The sequence below is a fragment of the Hetaerina americana genome, unplaced genomic scaffold, assembly GCF_022747635.1.
Source record: "Hetaerina americana unplaced genomic scaffold, ioHetAmer1.1.p SCAF_5, whole genome shotgun sequence".
In the NCBI taxonomy this organism is placed as follows: Eukaryota; Metazoa; Arthropoda; class Insecta; order Odonata; family Calopterygidae; genus Hetaerina; species Hetaerina americana.
The window spans coordinates 9,887,501-9,898,319 of record NW_027287095.1 but is presented as its reverse complement, the minus strand read 5'-3'; positions in this window follow the sequence as shown (position 1 = coordinate 9,898,319).

Here is a 10,819-nt window from a genome sequence, read left to right as displayed (position 1 = left end):
TCATCTGATATTCGTTTATTATGCTTAGTATTTTACTTTATACGCTACGAGTATGTTTATGCATGCATGCATATCATTCCGAAATAATAAGTGTAACGTTGTTACGATTTATTTTCCCAGGAGTACCTTACTGTGAATTTATTCCGATATATCCGCAGAGCCTCCCCTAGCAACGGGCATCAACAAACTCTTGCGGTTAATTTCATTCCACATTTCTCAATATATGGTCTTCCCATCAGTTACGATCAATGTGATCGAATAGACGAGGAATAAGAGCACAAATAACGTTCACTCAGGAGGCGTCGTTGGGGTTACTCAAAAATTCACACCTAATCTCGTCAGTTAATTACTGTCAATGATCACTCTTCCCCATAAGTTTATTATTGACTTCCAATATGCTATGATGTGTTCATGTTTACCCAGCTTAAAATCTTAAAATAAGATTTATATTTATCTGCCAAACGATTAACCTATATGGACCGATATGAATCGCACCTAACTCTGGTTTCGACGATAGTATTATTTCATACGAGGTTGTAATTACGAATTTTAATCAATCACTCTCAAGTGATTGAATCTAGTAATATGGAAACTTCCCCAGGAAGGTTTTCCACGCGGAAAGGTATTGCCCCATTTCCCTTTGCCTTCCTCTCTCCTCCCCAACGGTATAGGCCACTCGCGCCTTATCATTTTCTTCCCCGAGGGATTCGGATTTCGGAATGCGCATGCGCCTTGCCCTTGCCTTTTTTCACCCAGGTGTCGGAGCAGACCAGTCGCAACTGCCTGCACTTCCCATCCCCTCCCCCGCCGTCCCCAATCTCGACTACACCTCCTCCTCCTCCCTCGTGCCTCTGTTATTGCTACGTCCTCGGTATCCGCCGCTCCTCATCCGGGAGCCGCGGATAAATATCGCAGTCCGTTCTCAGTGTTCTTTCTCACGCCTCATCCCTCTTCGTCTCCCTCTCCCGAGACTGCTTTAAAGATGAGAAGGCACTGCCCGGGTGACCACCGCGAGGAGTTGGAGGTTTTTTTTTAAATCAAGGAAGACGATCTACTGGACGAGAATACGCACCGCATCCACCCTCAAGAAGTCCTGTGCTCCATCTCCTGAGTTACGTAACTTGATCATGTCCAAAGACCCCAATCGAGTGAGGCAGGAGCGATAGCACTTTAAAAGCTTCTTCCATTCCGTCGTCCTTTCTCATGAGAGAAGTTAAAGTTTCAAATTGTCCCCTCTCCGTTATTTCTATCCCGTACATCTTTGTGCGCGAGTGAAATCCAAATAGCGTACGGAGAGGCAATTGCTCTCGGCGGTTGATGTCTTCCAAACCTCATTCTTTGCTTAGACTTTCCATACTTTATTGTTCTCATTCGTCATTGTTATTTACTTTGAGTATGTGTAGGTGTATCCTTAATTTATATATGTATTCGTTTGTATGAATGGGTGGGTGTACAGTTAGTATATGTTAGTAATTATGTGTGTGTGTGTATATATATATATATATATATATATATATATATATATATATATATATATATATATATATATATATATTTATATATACTTCTTTTTTATTTTTTTCTTTTCGATGTGCAAATCTGTTCTAAATGAATTTATGTATGTATTTTTGTGTACGTATGTCTCTAACAATGTTTTATGCCTAATATAATATGTGTACGAAGATGGGTTAAATGGAAGAAGTGACCATTAGGTCTCAATTTCTCCCAAATAAGGACCTCTATCTATATCTATCTATCTATGTAACTGCCGACGTTATTCTGTGGCAGTTGGTTGATGATTATTTGAAATGATTCCAATGGGCATTTTTATTGAAAAAAAGAGAGGTTATAGTTTTATGAGGTGAAAAGTTGCAAACTTATCCAATACCAGTTCCTTTGTTGATAAATGTAAAGGAGATACTCGGGGGTGCGGTAACTTATTGTGTAGGGCGTTCGGCTTCGGAATGAAGGACCCAGTGTTGATTGCGGGTAACGCCTTCGGGTGCCCTTAGCTTCACATGAAAAGGAACTGGCCTTATATCTAACGTACGAGTGAACTTCCTACGCCGTGCGGCATGGTGGAGCATCGTTAACTCCTCCCCAATCTAGCTCTACCGTCACCTACCCTTAACCGGACTGTGGTTTTAACGCGATTGACTACTGTGTTTTGTCGGAGAGATTAGCCAAAATTATGCTGAGATTTACACTCTTGTCAGGCGCTACTGCAGGTTAATTACATTTCAGCAGAAAAGGCAAAAACATTTGACAAGTCCTCGAGTAGCCTTGCTTTGGCTGAGGCTTACAAGGGCGTCGTCGTTCGATTTTGTACTTAAGAGCATTCCGTCAGCAGCTGAAGGGTATCGATTTCCTCCCCCCTAAGCCACCTCCTGATAGAAATGTTTAAGATATTCAAATCGTTTGATAGAGTCAGTTGGAAAGTTGATCCAATAGTAATGATAGAGTGCCGTGAAGGTTTTGCTTGCTAATATGGTTAGGCATGTGTTATGAAGGTGATGACGGTGATCTCGTTGCGACGTTGTGAAAGTATTTTAAGCAATTAAATATTTTTAATTGGTTGGATCAGTTTTTTGCCTGAAGATCGCATTGCGATGTAGAATATTCTAATCTAGCTATAGTTTTTTATTCAGGCACGCTTTTCAGAAAGTAACAGTTAAATCAGTATTTTTTTGATAATAAAATCATACGAGCTGTAAATATACGAGGGTCATCCGGAAAGTAGTACCCGTTCGTGAAATAAAGACACAAAAGTAAATATTAACAAACATAAAAAATTTTATTTGAAAGAGGATACTTTAAACTACTTCTCAACATAATCTCCAAGCAAATTAAGGCATTTGTCATAACGTGTGACAAGTTTCTGTATTCCTGCTGCGTAGTCCTTCGCCGCCAGCTCATTGAGATACGCGAGGGACCCATCTTGCACAAATTTTTGCATAATGCAGATGGTGTTTAACAATTTCATGAACAATTGTTCGAGAAACATTGGGAAAATGCTCACAGATGTCATCAATTGTGACGCGCCGATCGTTCCTCACGAATTCGTCAACTGAGCTCACCAGTTGGTCTGTAATGACAGACGGTCTCCCCGAACGCTCATCGTCGTGTGTGTTCCCCCTCCCCATGTTGAAGTTGCGACACCACCGCCGAACAGACGACTCGTCCATTACATTGTCTCCATACACCTCCTTTAATTGGCGATGAATATCACATGGGCGAACGTTTCTTGCATTGAGGAATTTAATCACTGCCCTCACTTCACAACTGGCGGCGTTCTCAATTTTTTTAAACATTGTAAACAATCACAGAAACAACACAGGCAATGCTAGCGTCACGCAACTTGGCTCAGAGAAGGCAGACAAGCCACTGAAGCTATCTGACCTCGTCCAGCGGCTACTCGCGTCGTCAGCACTTCATGCGGCACGAACGGGTACTACTTTCCGGATGACCCTCGTATATCACCAGTTATTCTTTTTACTAAAGAAGTCAGACCGTTCAGGCTGGCAAAAAAAGTGTCTTCAGCCAGTTATATATGAGCTAGGTTTTTTATGGTTTAAAATATTATCCCTTGAAATATTACTCTATTGCGGAATATAACGACTCTGTGGTTGTCATCATAAGGAGTGATGGCAACCTCCTCCACAACTTATTTCTTTTCACTCATCGGAAAACTCGTAGTAATTTCTGCAATATATGTATTAATTTAATTTCAATTTTTAAGCATTTCCTCTTTAAAGAGGACTCTCTGACGATCCCGTGCACGATATAATATTATCGTATCATAATCATGGGCTGAGAGAACGTATTTGCAATTTTGCAGTGTAATATTCGCTATTTTAGACCTCGCTCTTCGGAAGATAACTACCTCTTTTGTTTGATTCGCTCTTCTTCTGTTTTTTCCCAGATCACTCATATCGTCAGCATTTGTAATTTTTACTGCCGTATTTTGTAAACTGTTGCAACTGTTCATGCCACAGCATTACACTACGTTTAGATGAAACTTAAACAGCAGTCTCATAAGAGATAAGGCTTATTAGAAGCAAACTTTGTCCGTTGCTACAAGCGCCGTATCTTGAATTTTCTTAGAAACTATGAAACGACAATCGTATTTAATGTATTAATATCCATCCGATTTTCTCCACATGTTGACCATTAAATTGTGGTTGAGAGAAAAGAGAGGAATCCACGCGATTTATCGTAAGTTTTGTAACTGGGAGTATTGAAAATATGGAAACGGTTTCATTTCTTGCAGCCATTTTTTTGGGACTCTTGTAATTTACTGGGCGAGAACCGAGATGAAGATGAAAAGTTCAAGTCTTTGAGTATTTAATTTAACTTGGAGGAGGCTGCCTAGGACAATTTTCGAGCCGACTTCCGCTGACGTCGTCCGCTGCGGCCGAGCCCTTGCACCGACAGTGTCCACCAATGCACGGGAATAGACGTGTTATCTAAGAGGAAGCTGAACAGGAACGATTCGAAATTCAGAAGACGAGGCGACTTTTATCTTGATTTGGAGCGAGAAGCGCCATCACACAAAAGAACGCACTCTTCAGACGCAACTTGAGGAGGAAGATCAATCTAACTTCCCGGCGCGTATAAGATTTTCGATGGACCTTGTCTTCTCCCTCTAATCGCGAGCACTCTAGGCTTTTAGTAGATCTTTCACATTCTGGTTGCCGTGCGTTCGCGTATCTTAAGTGGAGGGTCATTTAGCGGTAGGCATTCTGACCCACCTCTTTTAGGATATCGACAGTGAAATGATTTTAAAGTTGATTTATTGATTAGTTGCTATTAATAAATAAAGTACAGGAAAATTGGCAATAAAGGAAGAAAAACGATTCTAACTATTAGAAGTAAGAAAAACATTAGATCATGAAACCAAAACAGGTTTTGCAAGGTGATAGAACAATTGGTTGAGAAATATACTTTATGGGAAGGACAATTTGACCTTTTTTACGGCCTCTCTTTAGACTGACTATGTAAAATAATGTTTCCTTAAGTCGTAAAGGGTTCACCTTCAACACCCTTTGCGGCTTAGGGAAATATTATTGAATATGGTCAGTCTATATGTACTTTAAAATAATGAGTACAGGATGCAGTGAAATTGGCAACGCGACATAAATGAGAATAGCTGTAACCTAGAAATATTGGGAATATGAGGTGTGGCAGTGATATAAATAGTGCCGTGGAGATGGAAGAGAAACGCGATAATAGGAAGTGTTTTACTTTTGTTGAGTTACTCAAGGTCTCAGGGAAAATAATTGTATTTATCTAGGATTATACGGCATAATCTGTAAGGAAGGAATTTTCCCAAGAGACTTCATTAAGCCGCTTTAAAGACAATTCAAAATGACTAAAATAGTTCAATGAGGACTAAAGTCCCTTATCTTAAACGAGGGTTAAAGAGTGTCATCGTTGCTGTATAGATTTAGGGATTAATTCGACATATATTAATTCAGCCAAGTGATTATAGGATGGAATGAATGAGTTTTTAATAAATACTAATGTAGACCGTATAGTATGTAGAGAAAACTCGTATAATACTCAAAATAACCTTAGCGTTGATTACTGTGATTTTTTTAGCTGTATGGAACATAATTGTTCAGGTGAAACCTTTTACCTCTATGAGTCGTATGCTGGACCATAATGAGCAATTAGTATAACTGACAAATGGAAAATTTGAAATTAATAAGTTTTTGCTAAGGGAAGAGTACTTACAACAGGCGAGCCTGATATATATTACTTATGTCCGTTGTGTAGATCATATCATTTAATAATTCGGTAACTTGAATATAAATGGAAGTTACATAAAGAGGAAGATTGAGGAATAAAATAGCCATGCTTGGCGTCATATAATGGGAGATAGGAATTATCGGAAGATGAAGAAGGAAATTGTTTGCATTGGCCCGTAGCGTTCCAGATGAAAAAGTGAATTAGATTTCAAGTCCAGTCTTAAACGCCTACGAGGAAGAATTAATAATATCATCGAAATTGGAGTGCGTAGTTCATTTTCGGCAGAGTCCACTCTCCGTACGCTGTATTACAGTGGACCATTCGGTGCCCTTCGCCAAGCGCAAAGAACTATGCAGTTCTTCTCTCCCCTCTGCGTCGTTTCTCAATTGGCTGACTTTCCATAACCACCACCGACAAAAAAACCCCGAAAAATATGCATTTACGGTGATTTAACCTTCATATTAATTTTCCACAACTAAGATCCCAAGACTTTTTAAATTTTACAACATATGCAACCCCTCGCCATGGGCTATGACATTGACAAAATGGAGAGTTTTGCTATTTTCAAAACATCTAGGGCTATTCTGGCGGTATAAATGATAATAACCCCTGGTAGGGTCACCCATGCCAGTTAGATCGGAGAGTGGGAGTCAAAAGAAGGTAGTCCAAGCAAAGGGTGATTATCAGTGAGGATACTACTTAGGCGTACATCACAATGGGGTGACCATTTCAAAGTAAACTTTCCATTTAAAAATATTATTGAGGAAGGTGACGAGAACCACGTCCTCGGTGAAAGTACACGCCCGACACAAATGTGAAAATGAATCCTGATTACTACGGGACTCAACTCACAGAGCGAGTATTGTGGCCGGTAGAGGTGGAGGCATAACTTATACGGTCGACATTACATTTAATCCTTACAACAGAGGAATTGCCGGCAGTAGAAAATAATACTCTGAAAAGAACTGCAGAAGTGTGGACGTGGGAAGCTAAAATCTCTCTCAATCTTCAGGAGGTTGGGCGATTTTTATTATTGGTATTCAAGTATTTGAGTTGTTTTTGGTGAACATATACCCAACAACGATAAATGTTTTTGCCTCAGCTAATAAAATGCATCCTAGCATCCCAGAGTACATCAAACTGTTCTTCAATTCCGTGTACTTCCTTCTTGCTTTCATTCCATCTAACATTCCTATCCTTTTCCTCCCTCTTCCTCGCTTGCCTAACGTCCTCCGCTCTATCTCAGTCTTCAACATGCCAACGAAAGTTATAAGTTGGAAATAAGTCGCCTTTCTCGCCATCCTGCTTATCCTTTCTGCAATTCAACCATTTATTCTTTATCTAAGTCTATAGACTTTACTCTATGGAACGCCTTCACGAAAGTTACGAAGAATACAAACGCATCATAATTGTGTTCTATGTCCCCATCTATTGGGGACCTCATTAGTACTATGGCATCACGAGTGCCTCTCCCCTTCATGAACCCGGCTAATCATCCCATAAGTAATTATTTGCCCTCCTTTCCATCCTATTACTGATGGTCCTAAATGTCACTTTAGCTGCAGATGAAATCAAACTTATTGGTCTTTAGTCCTCACATGATGAAACCTTTACCTTTTTTGGAATAGGAACTAACACTCATTTGACCAAATCTCTTTCTATATAAAACTTTGCTGGCCCAATGTCGTTACCATATACAATAGTTACTTTATATGTTCCTTTCATCTCTCTTGAGCCTTCCCTGGTTCAATTAATAAACTTCCTGATGTATCTTTGATAGTTTGCTAGGATTTTTCCTTCTTACTTCCTGACATTACTTTCACCTTCCCGTACAGTGCACTAGTTTCATCCTTTTGCAAACTTTCCATATCCTCGCACTTCGTCGTCCGCCACGCTTCTTTTGCTTCGTTTCCTGCCTCTTTTAATTATTGAACTCTTAATACTTTCTTCTACATAAACCTCTGTTCACATTCTTCTATTTTCTTCCGTCGTCTATCTTAATGATCATCTCGTCCGTAATCCATTTCTTTGTTTCTTATTCGGCTCCCGATATCCTTCTTTTTATATATTCCCTTTTTTCCTATAGTACTCAGCTCTCTGTCCTCGTCAATGATTTTCGCGACAGCCTGTTGATATTGCCTACCGATCCGTCAATGCTTCTACATTCGATGTCCTAAGCCGTCCTCCCTGTTTTATTTTTTTAATCGAACTTTACCCATTACAATGCTAACATTTTGATTTGGATCCGCATCTGCTCGCGCAATTTCCATGCATACTTATGCCTATTGTGTTGTCTAAACCAATTTTTAGAGATTCTTAACCCCTGCCTCCTGCGGAACTCTATTTCTTTCTCCCCGCGGCCGTTCTTGTTCATAAACTGTGGCTCCTTGTTGCTCCCGCCATCATTGTTCTTGGGGTCATCAGAGCGCGCAGACCCTTCCTCAGCATGAAGGTGAAGTCTATGGAGAGGTGATAGCAATTCTTGGAGCTATATTAACAGGAACATGTACAACGATAAGAAGAGAGCCAATGTATGCTAGCAATAAGATAGGAAGTAAAGTAATAAATAGAGCCGGTGATCGATAAAATATTAATACACGTAGTACAAGTTAAATCTTTCAATCATGACCATTCTAGTTTTCAGTCCGACAGTCTTTTGGAGAAGAAAGTGAACATTGCGTACTATATCAACTGGATTAATGTATGGGTTAATGTATTGCGGCGGTGGGTGAGGGAAGAAATAGGAGTGAGGTAGGTGGGTGAAGTTAAGGAAAAAAGAATGGCAGTTGGGGAGGAAGCAATATAGCTTTGGAGAATAAATGATTTAACGAATTACTAGCACCTAGTTTGATCCCCACAGTTGACGTTGGTGCACGTGTAAAATGTTAGTGTAAGTAGAAAAAGACAAATTGGATACCTTAACACGTTTTGATATCGATGAACAGTTAATGAAGATAGCTTAGATTGAGACATACTTGATTGGGAGATAGACATGGCAAGCGAAAGGAAATGGAAAACGAGCAAGAATGTGAGGATATATGGCATATCCCTTCGAAATTAACACGGGGTTTAGGGAAAAAATGGAAAGAAAAGGTTACATGGTCTCATTCGGAGCATTTTTGATGGAGGAATCTGGCTAGAAGATTTCATTACCTTAGTATTTAACTTCCGTCTATAAAAAGGATTCATTGTCAGTACGTGAGGACTTTGAGGTCAAAAGCTAGGTTTTGTAAGAGGATAGACACGTATCTAGTATCTGAAGGAAAGGGAAAGAATAGAATCAAATGACTGTTTAGTGGAAGATATGTTAGTTTAGGAAGGGGAGGGTACGCGTGCGATTATAGCATCAATGAAATCGTAGTAGGGATTAGACTAAATATAGTAAGTTACTTAGCTGTCACAATGAGGACAAATAGGGCCAGGATTGTGTTGCCAAAAAATCCTAATCGGTTTCATTGGTACTGGATAGAATGCAAGAAGTACGCTCCATAATTGAGAGAATGGATGAGAATTAGGTGACCTAACAGATATGTGAGAGGAAGAAGAAGGACTAAACTAAGAAATTCAAATGGTTGAGGGTAAAGTTGAGTGAAGAGACTCTCAAGACAAGGGATATTCAAAGTTTCAGGAACAGATAAACATGTATGACAGTGTAAGGACCTGTGAGAGACGAAGTAGATACGCAAAGATGGGAAAGTATGGAAGAAATTACTATAAGAAAATAAATGTATTTTAGCAACCTAATACCTTGCTACTTGCTACAGTGCTTTCCCCAGAAAGGGACGGCATGAAGAGTTCATATGAAGTACGTTTCTAAGAAACCATGATGCATCGTTTGGATACTTGGCCTCACAAACAGCTGCTTTATAAAAATGGCGATTTTATATTTCGAGCAGACTACCAATGCTGCGTTGATTCCAGAATTCGATGGAGTTGATCGCGAATTCATCACCGAGATAACAGAATAATTACTACGTTCCATAGCGGAGAATCGACGGATGCAAAGATGGGTCTAAGCCGTGTCCGGACACTTGGCATGACTATGGTAAGCGCTGTGAATTTCGCTGCTTGTTTACTTGCACATGCGAGTGCCTTGGACTCTGAAGGGTTAGTGTCGCCCTGTCGATTGAATCGCCCTTGAAACACGAGGGCAAGCTGCGAGCGCTTGCGACAAATGCCGCATGCTATTTACCAACTTGGTCTTGATGCTCCTCCTTGGTCCGTATCTCGGATCACGACCGTAGTTTGCTCACGCTGAGTCATTTTATGGACAAGTGAGTGATAAAAAAAGAGTGACTTTAGGAAAAAAAATCTTTATCGGGCAAAGCTCTTTGAAGAGATGCGTATAAAGCCAACAGACGGCTTTAAAAGCATTAAAGTGATGCGTCTCCAATTCCTCTTAAGAAATACCCATCAGATCAGTAGATAGAGGAGGGCTGTTGAACTGAGACTCCGACACATTTTATTTGAAACTTTTCCGAGGGAATTGCATAAGTTAGATTTCACTCCCAAGTATCGATTTACTTTGGGAGATGAACGATCAGCGGTAACAGCCTTTGGTATCTGGTTAGTAATGCTTCTACCTACGGTACCAAGAGAGGTTGACACAATTGATTAATACACGGTGGTTAATGAATTTTACCAAGCATGGTTTGAAAGCAGTTGCGACCCGGACTGAGGTGGGGTCATATATGGTAAGATTTTTGGGTAGAGGTTATTTTTGGGGCATTCATCAGCAATGAGATGGTTGCATTTAAAATAAATATGGTGACGTGCTTTGTCTTAATTCTTATAAACCGCCTATTCCAATTATTAAACAAATAAAATCCGTAATTTAAGTCTTGACTTTGTGGACCTAATCCATAACGGAAAAAAGTGCAGTTTTATTAATTAGTGAGATTAAAACATTAACTGGAATTAACAAAGCTGAATTGTGTTCTTTCCGTTTTCAACTAACACTGGAGATTTGAGGATGGAAATGATAATAGGAAAATACCCCGAGTAATCATCATATAAAAATGAATGGGGTAATGAGGCATAGGTAATTGGTTTTAGTATTGGTATTTTA